The sequence below is a fragment of the Colius striatus genome, chromosome 24 (assembly GCF_028858725.1).
Source record: "Colius striatus isolate bColStr4 chromosome 24, bColStr4.1.hap1, whole genome shotgun sequence".
NCBI lineage: Eukaryota > Metazoa > Chordata > Aves > Coliiformes > Coliidae > Colius > Colius striatus.
This window is the reverse complement of record NC_084782.1, coordinates 3744115-3753975: the sequence shown is the minus strand read 5'-3', so window position 1 is coordinate 3753975 and position 9861 is coordinate 3744115.

Below are 9861 nucleotides of genomic sequence, written 5' to 3'. Positions count from 1 at the left end.
GCAGTGTCTCCCCAGCCGAGCTACTCGGTAAGTTGGTGTAACCCCTGCTCACCCACGCTGCAGCGCTCACACTCATCAGTGCTCCCAAACACGCACCGAATCCTCACACCTCGCCTGACTAGCAAAGAGCTTCTGCTGCTCTTCCACTCATGGGATGGCCAGAGATGAAACAGGTTGAAACTGTCAAATACTGCAGCAGCTTGAGAGAGAATTTCAGTTTGTACTTCTTCAGACTTTGGATTATTTTTCCCCCTATAGTACTGCGAATGATTTTTCAAATTGAAACTTACCGATTATGTGAACCCTGTGTGTGAACTCTGCAGTAGCTTGTGTTGCAATGTGAAGGGCAACATGAAAATAACCTTTCCATATATAAATGCTGAAAGCTGGGGAGCACCTGCAGCATGAGTGAAAAATTAGAGGCGATAGGGCTATTTCAGCAAGATCAAATTCCAACCAACCTTTTTGCAGCAGAGGAAAATACGATATCAATGCCTCCCCATACTGTTTGTTTGCACTGGAGAAGGATCAGCATTTGCATTACCTTCTCCAAAGTTTTGATAACCTTATTTCTCCTGTGGGAGTTTTCAGGCAGGATAATGTATAGCCTGTTGTTGTATGTTCCAAATTCCATTTGTTCAGTATTTTACTGCCAGAGTGGTATTTAAAAACTGCTCTCTCTTTATGGCAATTTATGGCTTCCAAAGTGGAAAGAAAGGGATTTTTTGTTAAGATGTAGGCTTGATTTTTATTAGTCTTGATGGGAATCTTTACCCCACGGATTACTCTTGCTAGTTACAAAAAGTAGTTACAGAAAACTCCTGACCCTTTCCTGCAGAGGTGATGCAGTTGAAGCTCACAACATGTGGCCGACTTCCATGGGCACAGAAGGGCTTTTCTTGAGTTGCAGGTACGTGTCTTCAGAAGTGCCTGATGGTCCGAGTGCCCAGCCACCAGATCTCAAAAGTTTGGATAGAATAAAACTAATCAGAGTTTTGTACCTGCTTATGCACATCTGTGCTGTGGCTGGTGCTAGGGATCTGATGAGTAAAAGCCTCTTCCAACTCCAGATGTCAGCGTTGGTTGTACAGTTAGATTTTTGGAGCTCCTGAAACAAAGCTGAGTTCTGAGGTCATGTTGTTAGTAAATGGAAGGTATACACATTATTTTCTTCAGCTTCTTAACTTGCTGTCTGCTTGCAAGGAAAAAAACCTTTTAAGAACTCTTTTAGTCCAGCCCTTTTCCCCTGAAAGCTCTGTTCTTCTAAACCAGCCAAGGAAGAGCAGCCCCAGCTCTGCACATATAATCATACTTGTTGCTTCTTGATAGCAACACTAGATAAATGGATCTTCCCTTCCCTCCAGCGTTAATGACAGTTTAAAAATGCCCTGTCCTGCCTCCACTTCCTTCATTTGGCTGATTTTTGGTAGTTTATATAATTTGGCAGTCATCCTCTGTCTAAACCATGTCCAACATTTCATGCAATAAACTTAATGGACTTTTCCGTCTTTGAACAGCTGAATTCTTTCTGAGCAGCTGCTCTGGCTTATTGATGACCTAATTAGAGTGCTGCCTTAGGCCTGCCACCAGCCTAGGAAACACTTTTTTACATAGTCCAGCGTGTAACAGAAACAAAGAGTTTCTAAATGATCTTGCCTAAAGGAAGGATGCACCTGCAGCCTGGATGGGAACAGTGCAGCCATGGAGTCTGAGGAGGTCAAAATGGGGAGTGCAGGGAAAGCCATTGCAGCAGCCATCAGGCAAGGTCCTGGCTTGTGTGAGAGGAGTGTCCTGAGACGTGGGGTAGCCTGCAATGATACTTCTGAACAGCTTCATGCAAAGTCTTTGTCTTTTGGGTGGGTGACAGCCTGTGGGTCCCTGCAGCCCTGGCAGGGAAAGTGACATTTCTCTCACTACTACATTTTGAGAAAGTCTAACCAAATTTAGATTGGGTTTGTATTTTCATTGGTGGCTTTGTAATGAAAATGATTGCTCCTCTCCAAAAACCAATAACATTGGTCTTCCCACCCAGCTTTGTTGTTTGCTTCATCAATCATCCCTGCTTGGTAGCTCATTCCAAAGGAGTGCCATGACAGCTTTCTTGGGTATGAAAATTGAAACTTCTGTTCTTGTGCTTGCATGCAGAAGTCACCTGGCATGTCCATTGGTGAGTTAGTCCAGACTGTCTCATCAGACTTCTGTTCTGAGGGGAATAACATTTTCAGCTTTCTGGAACTGTTCTGCAGCACCCACCTCAGTCATACTGTGTTAGAAAACATTCAGGATTGCACATTTGCTTTCTAGTTATTGGCATCTACTGGAATAAAAAGCCTAAAGGGGGTAAGAACAAGTTAAAAATGTTTCTAAAACTCCTATTTAATATTTATAGTCATTTAAACAGTTCTTTAAATCCAAGTTGGAGCACTCAGACCTCCCCTTATGTATACAAGGCTGAGAGAGAGAAAAAGCCTCACTCAATTAATCTGGAAGGGCCAGGTCCTCTGAGAATCTGCTTGGAGTTCAGTCTTTAAGATAATCGTGTGTTTGTGTCTGAGTAAGTGGATGCCAGAGGCCTGAACTTTCCAAACTGCTTTTAAACCCAATGTGCCTATGGTATGCTCTGTAAATCCTCTTAGAAATAAATAAATAAAGCCACCAACAAGTGATTCAGCTCTCAGGATCTCAGATGGTTTTGTTTGTGCTATTTTCATTTGCCTGGGTAATCGAATTTGTTGGAATTAGAGGTTTGTCTGGATAATAACATTTTCTAACCCTCTGGAACAGAAGAGGACTGTGGTGAATGCCGATGTACAGAGCTCTGTATTGATTGGAGTAAACTGGCCCTAGATAGCATCAATTACCCACTTCTGATGGATGTTTGCTTGCTGGCTGCCAGGTTTGGATTGCACAGTATTAGTTGCCATTTCTATCTTCTACAAATGCTCTAAAGAAAATGTACCTTGCTTTTGCTGGGGATCTCTGGCAGGTGGAGGAGACCTGCAGCACGGGTGGGTGTGGGAAGCAGGGCACCCAGCATCCCTGCTACAGAGAGTCAAACCACGTGGTGATTACAGTGATTACAGCTTGAATGGCTGTGGGTACTCTGCTTAGCTAATTGTCTATTTGCTGATGTTCTTTAGTGATTACTGAAGTCAGAATCTGCACAAAATGTTCACAAAAGCACCTGTAATGGTTTGCAAAGCACCTTAAAGGCTATTTCCCCAGCTTGTTCTCCAGAGTGGGGCTAGGGAGAGGGATGATGGGCAAGTATGAGTGTAGGTGACAGCTAAGCCATATCATATCTGAGCCAAATCCTGCCCTGTTAATGGTTAAGGACCTGTGAGGTATATAGTTTGTGTTTTTGCATAGCAATGTGTGGAGGAAAAAATGCAGCAGCTACATTTAACTTTTCCAGTTTTCCCAGGGTTGTTCAGCCCAGGAGCACTTTGGGTGATGATCTCTCATGCTCAGATGTCTGATGTGTCTGGGCAAATGGTTCTGCTTGTGTTCATGCTGAATTTCCAGGTGGGAGGGGCACAGGACCTCTCTGCTGGCCACAGCCTCTCATCCTGGCAGTCTAGCCTTGGGAGCTCCCCACAGGCTCAGTGCATGTGCTTTAGGAGTCTGTCTCCGACCCACGGTGGCCAGGGACAACTTATTCTGGCAGGCTCAGAGCCTTGGGTTTAGAGACAAAGTGTGTTTTGTGCCATGGAAACAAGGCAACCAGACAAACAGGAAACTGAGACTGTGTATGAACAAGCTCTACAGCTAGCCATGTGAGCAGGGCTGTGGGGTGTGAATATATTGCAGCGCATCAAGAGCACCAGAATTCGTGCTGAAAGACAAACTATTCCAATTGTGTTACCTGTTGTAGCTGCATGATCATCTGCAGAACAGATTTGGGATTAGCACTGTAGTAACAATCTGCTACTCAACACTCAGCTACTCCAGCCTCTCTTAATGCTTCTGTAAACTGAAGGAGTCCTCCTGTGCCATACTCTTCCTGAGAATACAAAAGTGGCAAAGCCATTAGCTTGGAGCATATTGGTTAATGTGGCATAAGCAGCTAAAGAAGATGTATTTATGCTCTTTCATTTGCAATTGATAATCTCAAGAGTGAGAGGCTGGTAATAAATTTTCTCTCTGGGGCTTCTATCCCTGTGCAGCCCACGCTGCGGAAGGGAATAGACAGCTCATTTACATAAGATAATGAAACTGCAGCAAAACAGTAAAATTGCAAATCAACTTTGTTTTAATAATGACAGATGCTTCTTAAACACTTTAATTATGTCTTTCAGAGCAGTTTTAGCTAGGCCTCAGAAAGGGAGAGCAATACTGCTGAAATACTTGGAATAAAACCCATTCCCCTTCCACAGCTTGAAGTCTTCTCCAAACCAAAACTTTTCTCCTTTGCTCAAAGGCTTTTCTGGCTCAGGGAACACCTGTTTCTGGTCTTGAGAGAAGACAAATGAATCCTCACAGGCAGATAACTCCCCAGAGATGTGATACTGTAGTCTGCAGGCAGGGAGATACCAGGCACTGACCTGATCATCACCAGGTGGGGGGAACGTTTGTGCAAGGGAGAGCAGCCCAGGCAGGTCTGTGTGCTGCTGGGGGTACTGAGATTTCTATGCTGTCCTGCTTGAATTTTTGGAGGCAGCTGCAACCAGCAGGTTTCTCCCACGGGTTTGCTGCTTGCTGCAGTCTCAGAGAGGCTCTGATGCTGCTCCCCAGCCCTGTGGGAGCTCACTGCAGGAGAGCAAACCATGGTGATACACTCCTGTGGGCTGGACCCCCTCAGCACTCACAGCCCCTCTCCTCCCTGGTACCAAAGAGAGCAGGGGGCTGCCACTGACACTAACAAATGATGCAAATCTCCATAGTTAATGATACCTACAAGAACAACAGCATAAGCAGCAGCCTAAACTTCCCTGAGCAAAATTCACTGTCAAAGTGTAGCAGACACTTTGCTGTAAAGAAGCAGTGAATGGTGTGTCCAACAAAGCATAGGGAGAAAGATAAACACTTTAATGGAGAAAAAGCCATAATGTGAGTAAACAGCATGCATGTAGGAAATGGAAAGAGATTCTGGGCAGCAGGGGAGATGAAAATAAGCTAACCAATGCTGAAGGGTAAAAAGCCCTAAAAGGATGGGATGGTCTGTGCCTGAAATGTTTCTGCAGCATGCTTTCAGTCTTTCCTGCAGTGATTCATCTAACTCATGTGCCTCCTTTCTTCCTATAGTGACCTCCCTCCCCTTCTGCTGCAGGTCATGGTCTGGTTCTGCCTGCTTCCCTTTTGTGCCTGCAAAAAAAGAAACCTCTCTAGACCTGGTCCTCCTTTCATCCAATGCAGAATGTCTTTGGGGTTGTGAAGTATCAGCTGTATCACAGCCACTTTGCTACTCTACGAAAACCATTTCAAGGCACATTATATACAGAGCCCATATGTTACCTCAGGGCTGCCAGAAGAGTTGTTGTTTACTAAGATCATGCTTTCAGTCCGTGTTCAGAGTGTGCTAAATAGCACCATTGATACTACTTAAAATAAAAGGTGTCAGCACCTTGTCTGCCCCAGCAAATTGCTCAGCACTTTCAGCTCTGAAAATATCCTTGTTCACTAATGCCTCCACCTGAGCTGCTCCTGCTTGCTTGGCCTGGCATCAGGGCCTGATTCTGCACTGGTTCTGACCCATCTTTGGTGCTTCCTTGTGTTGTAAAGACCATCCTCATGTACTCCCCCATCGCCCTGTCAACATGAGTTCTTGGGCATCACAGGGGCTGTGCCTGGCAAGAGCAGCATTAGGGAAGTTGTTCTTGGGCTGGGGCAAGGCGTTGCACTTTATTTTTGTTAATGTTTTTGGTGTCTGGAAACACAGAGGGAAGCCAAAGCCACATACCCAGAGCTGCTGGGTGTATGAACATGTGGCAGAAGTGCAGCATCTGCTGAGGTGTGAAGAGCAGGCACAGAGCCCATCCCTGTCACCAGCCCCAGATGGGACTGTAGTCACATCCCAGGGCAGTCTTATGTTGTCCTGGTCTGCCAGCTCAGCGCTGACATGACCCTCAGCTCTCCCTTCTGCTGATGGAGCTGGATCCTGCTCTCTTCCCCTTCCTTGCCCCTTTGGGTAGAACATGTCTTTCAGTTTTCTGATATTTTCTGCTTAGTTTCTTTTCCTCTGGTTATCTGAGCTCCCTTGAGATGTACAGCTTTCTGAGCCAGAATCCCAGATTTTACTAGTTAAAAGCAGAACATTAATGTACAACACTGGCCTCATGCTGGTTTGATATTTCAGTTCCTGACTGAAAATAGCAAATATAGAAGTTGCACAGAAATTCTTGAAGGAAAATGTCACCAAATACTTCCAAACGTGACAAGCAAGTCTGTATTCAGGCTGGATGTCCAGCAAAGTGTTCAGGCAAGTCTAGAAAATAAGTCTTATGAGGGGCAGCTGAGGGAACTGGCATCATTTAGCCTGGGGAGGCTGAGAGGAGATGTGATCACTCTCTACAACTAACTGAAAGGAGGTTGTAGCAAGGTGGAGGTTGCTGTCTTTTCCCCAGTAACGAGAGGAAGTTGCCCCAGGGCAGGTTTAGATTGGAGCTGAGGCAGAACTGTTTCCCTGAGAGGGGTGTCAGCCCCTGTGCCAGGCTGCCCAGGGAGCTGGGGCAGTGCCCAGCCCTGGAGGGATCCCAAAGCCCTGGAGCTGAGGTGCTGAGGCCATGGGCCAGTGCTGGGCTGGGCAGGGTGAGTGGAGGGCTGGGACTCCAAGAGCTTAAAGAGCTTTTTCTAACCGAAATGATTCGATGATAAAGGCTCAGGGTAGGTTTCCTTTTGTGCTGGCTGCTTTGCCAAGAGCTGATGAGCTCACTGTTCTGCTGGGTGTCACCTCCTGTTGACATGACCTGCTGGTTCTGCAGGGCACAGCCTGCCCCATTCCCACTTCGTTCCTCCTGGAAGGGAGGGGATGAATGATCTCTGGAGGAGGCTCCATCACTTCCTGCCAACTCCCCCAGTGGTGCAAGTCACTTCAGATTCTCATCTGGAGCAGAGCAGGAGCTGGAGGTGGCACAAGCCACGCTTACCCCTGGCATGCTCAGCCAGCTCGCTTGGGGTGACAATCGTGACACTTCTGAAAATCGCATCAAGATTCTGAGAGGCTCTCAATGCCTGAAAGGCACCAGCTTTGTCAAGTGGAAAGTTATTTTATCACATGTAGTTACAGCTCCCTGTTTCCATGGTTGTTCTGAGCCCATATGTTAATGATGCATACCCAATTCTTCTGGCATGGCGTGATTGTCTCTCGGTCCGTTAAATGCACCACGTGGCGTGTTAGAGGAGAAGCTGGATGTCCTGCTGCCCTCATTCTCTCTGTTCCACTCCTAAATGTTCATTAAGGAAATTAGGTATATTTTGCTTATGAAAATGTTTAGGTCCAAACTTGCCTGAGTGGCATAGTTTTTGTTTGTTTTGGTTGGAGGGAGGAGGATAGAGTTAGTGTTCATGGGTGCTGGGTAGAGAGCAAGAGTGCAAGGGAGACTCATCCTGGCTTGTGCCAGCTGTGTGAGCAGGCACAGGGGAGCATCAGAGCTCTGCCACTGGGGTCAGGAGAACACCTGCTCTCAGATGTACAATTACTGCTTTAAAATAGGATTTTCCTGAAAGATACACAGATTAAAAATTGTTCTCTCTGCTGAAAACGTGAACTATTTAAAGGTGGCTGGATGGAACAGGGAGGTGAGAGACTGGCTGCAGATCCCTCTCTCACCATTTCCCTGTTTTCTTCCATTTTTACCCAGAGGGACTAATTGGTGCTCAAAGGGAACCAATCTCCTTTTTTTATGAGTGAAATCTGTTGTCTGATTAATTATTCATTTGTCGATGATTGGCAGCTTTGAGGCGATGGGTTTGCAGCCGGTAAAGGGTGATCTGTTGACTGACAAGGTTAATTGCTGCCTGGCGTTATTGGTGATAACGATTTATGTTGACAATTCCTCACATTTCTAGTGCAGACAGAGGTTTGCCAGGCAGGGTCAGCCAGCACTGCCCTGTGCTCTCCTCAGCAGACAGAAGCAGCTGTTCCCTCGCTGCAGCCCTTGTGCATGCGGGAAGGGATTTCGTTCTCAGAAGCAGGTCTCACATGCTAAGCAATGTAAGGGAAGCTTTGCAAAGGCAGCAGTTGCTTTTACTTTTTTTCCCCTTCTTCTTTTTGCCATGTTCTCTGCATATTGATCGGGGTTCAGAATATAAAAGTGAGACTTGGCTTTGCTCTGAAAGTCTCTTCTCAGCAGGAATGTCAAAGCTGCGGTTTTCTAGGCGCCCTGAGTGAATAGAGATGAGAGAGATTTATGAGGGTGACCCTTAAAATAATCAAAATGGGAAGGAATTGTCTTTTAAATCTCAGTGAACAGGAAATAGCAACTCTGGGGATTGTTTAATAAACACACAGCCAGAGTTCCTAAAAATGCCGCCCTTCCATCCCAAACGCATTTTCAGGGTGTTGCCAGTCTCTTGCAGTGAAGGAGAGGGCTTTGGAGTGCAGGAGCCCAGAGCTGGGCTGGCTGGCCCCTGGGCTCTGCCTGTGCTTTCAGAGTTTGTTTTACTGTGGCCTCCAAGGGCACAGCTCTGATCGCTCTCATCCTTCTCATCCCGGAAACCGCAGATGTTTTCTCTCTGCCTCAATATAATAAAGCAGAGTCGTAAAGATTTCAGACTAATAAACATTGGCCTTTAGGGTGCTCTCAGCTTTTATCAGGCTAATAAGATTTTTGACTTACATCGAAAGGGAAAGCAGGTAAACAGGGCTTTTATGAACCTTGAAGCCTGCTGGGGACCTGTGCTCGTGTCAGAGTGGCTTGGGCACCTTTCCATAATGAAAAGCACACGCAGCCTCGGGGCAAGCCACGCTGGGAGAGAATTTCTGCAGATGGCTCTTTATGGAGTATGTGGATTTAAAAACTTTCTGTGGGTATACAAGGACAAGAGGAGTTCTGCTGTCTGAGTCTCATTGTGTGTCTACCCAGCTCTTGACTGAAGTTGAAGCAATGATCTTCCTCTCCTCGTGGTGGGTTGTGGTCAAGCCCATCACCACCACTCCTAAACATGCACAAATCTCCTCCAGCAGGCAGGACAAGCAGCTCTGCTGAGATGTTTTGGGGTTTGGTTGGGAATTGTTTTTTTTAATCACTGTCTCTTTATGGCTGATTATGAGGAGAGATGGGGGATGTCATTAAACAGCTTGTTTTAAGGTATAACATTCCAACAAGGAAGGAGGGAGTTGCTCAGTATAACCAGGCATAAATGTCATTGTTTTCTAGAAATGATTTTTTTTATTTAAAATTTAAAACCATATTACTTGATACAGCAAACTGTGCACTTTGATATCTCACAGTGTCTTAAAAAGGAAAATAATCCGAATTTTTTCTTTTTTCTTTTTCGGAAACTGTATTTACATCAGCCTCGAATGATCAGCAAGTAACACAGTTACTATGAAACCAAAATCGTTACAAAATGTTTACAAAAAACTATATTCATAGAAATTCTGCATGTCCACAAAGGAAAATCCCCTGAATGGCACAGAGATGGTTTTTTCCTTTTTTCCCACTCTTTTCTGGTTTTTTTTTAACTTTTATTTTGCTTTTTTTGTCTTTTTGTGGTTTTTTTTGAGAACCATGTCAAAGGAAAGTACAGACAGCACAGGGCTTGTGATGCTGATGCTCAGGAACGCTCCTGCCCTGCCAGCCCCAAGCTCTCCTGGTGCTGCTCGTGCAGGGATGAGCCATCACCTCCTGCAGTCACTGGGTGCTGGGGCTCAGGCTCAGTTTGGCAAGGACTGGCTGACAGCTGCCAGGATCTAACAGG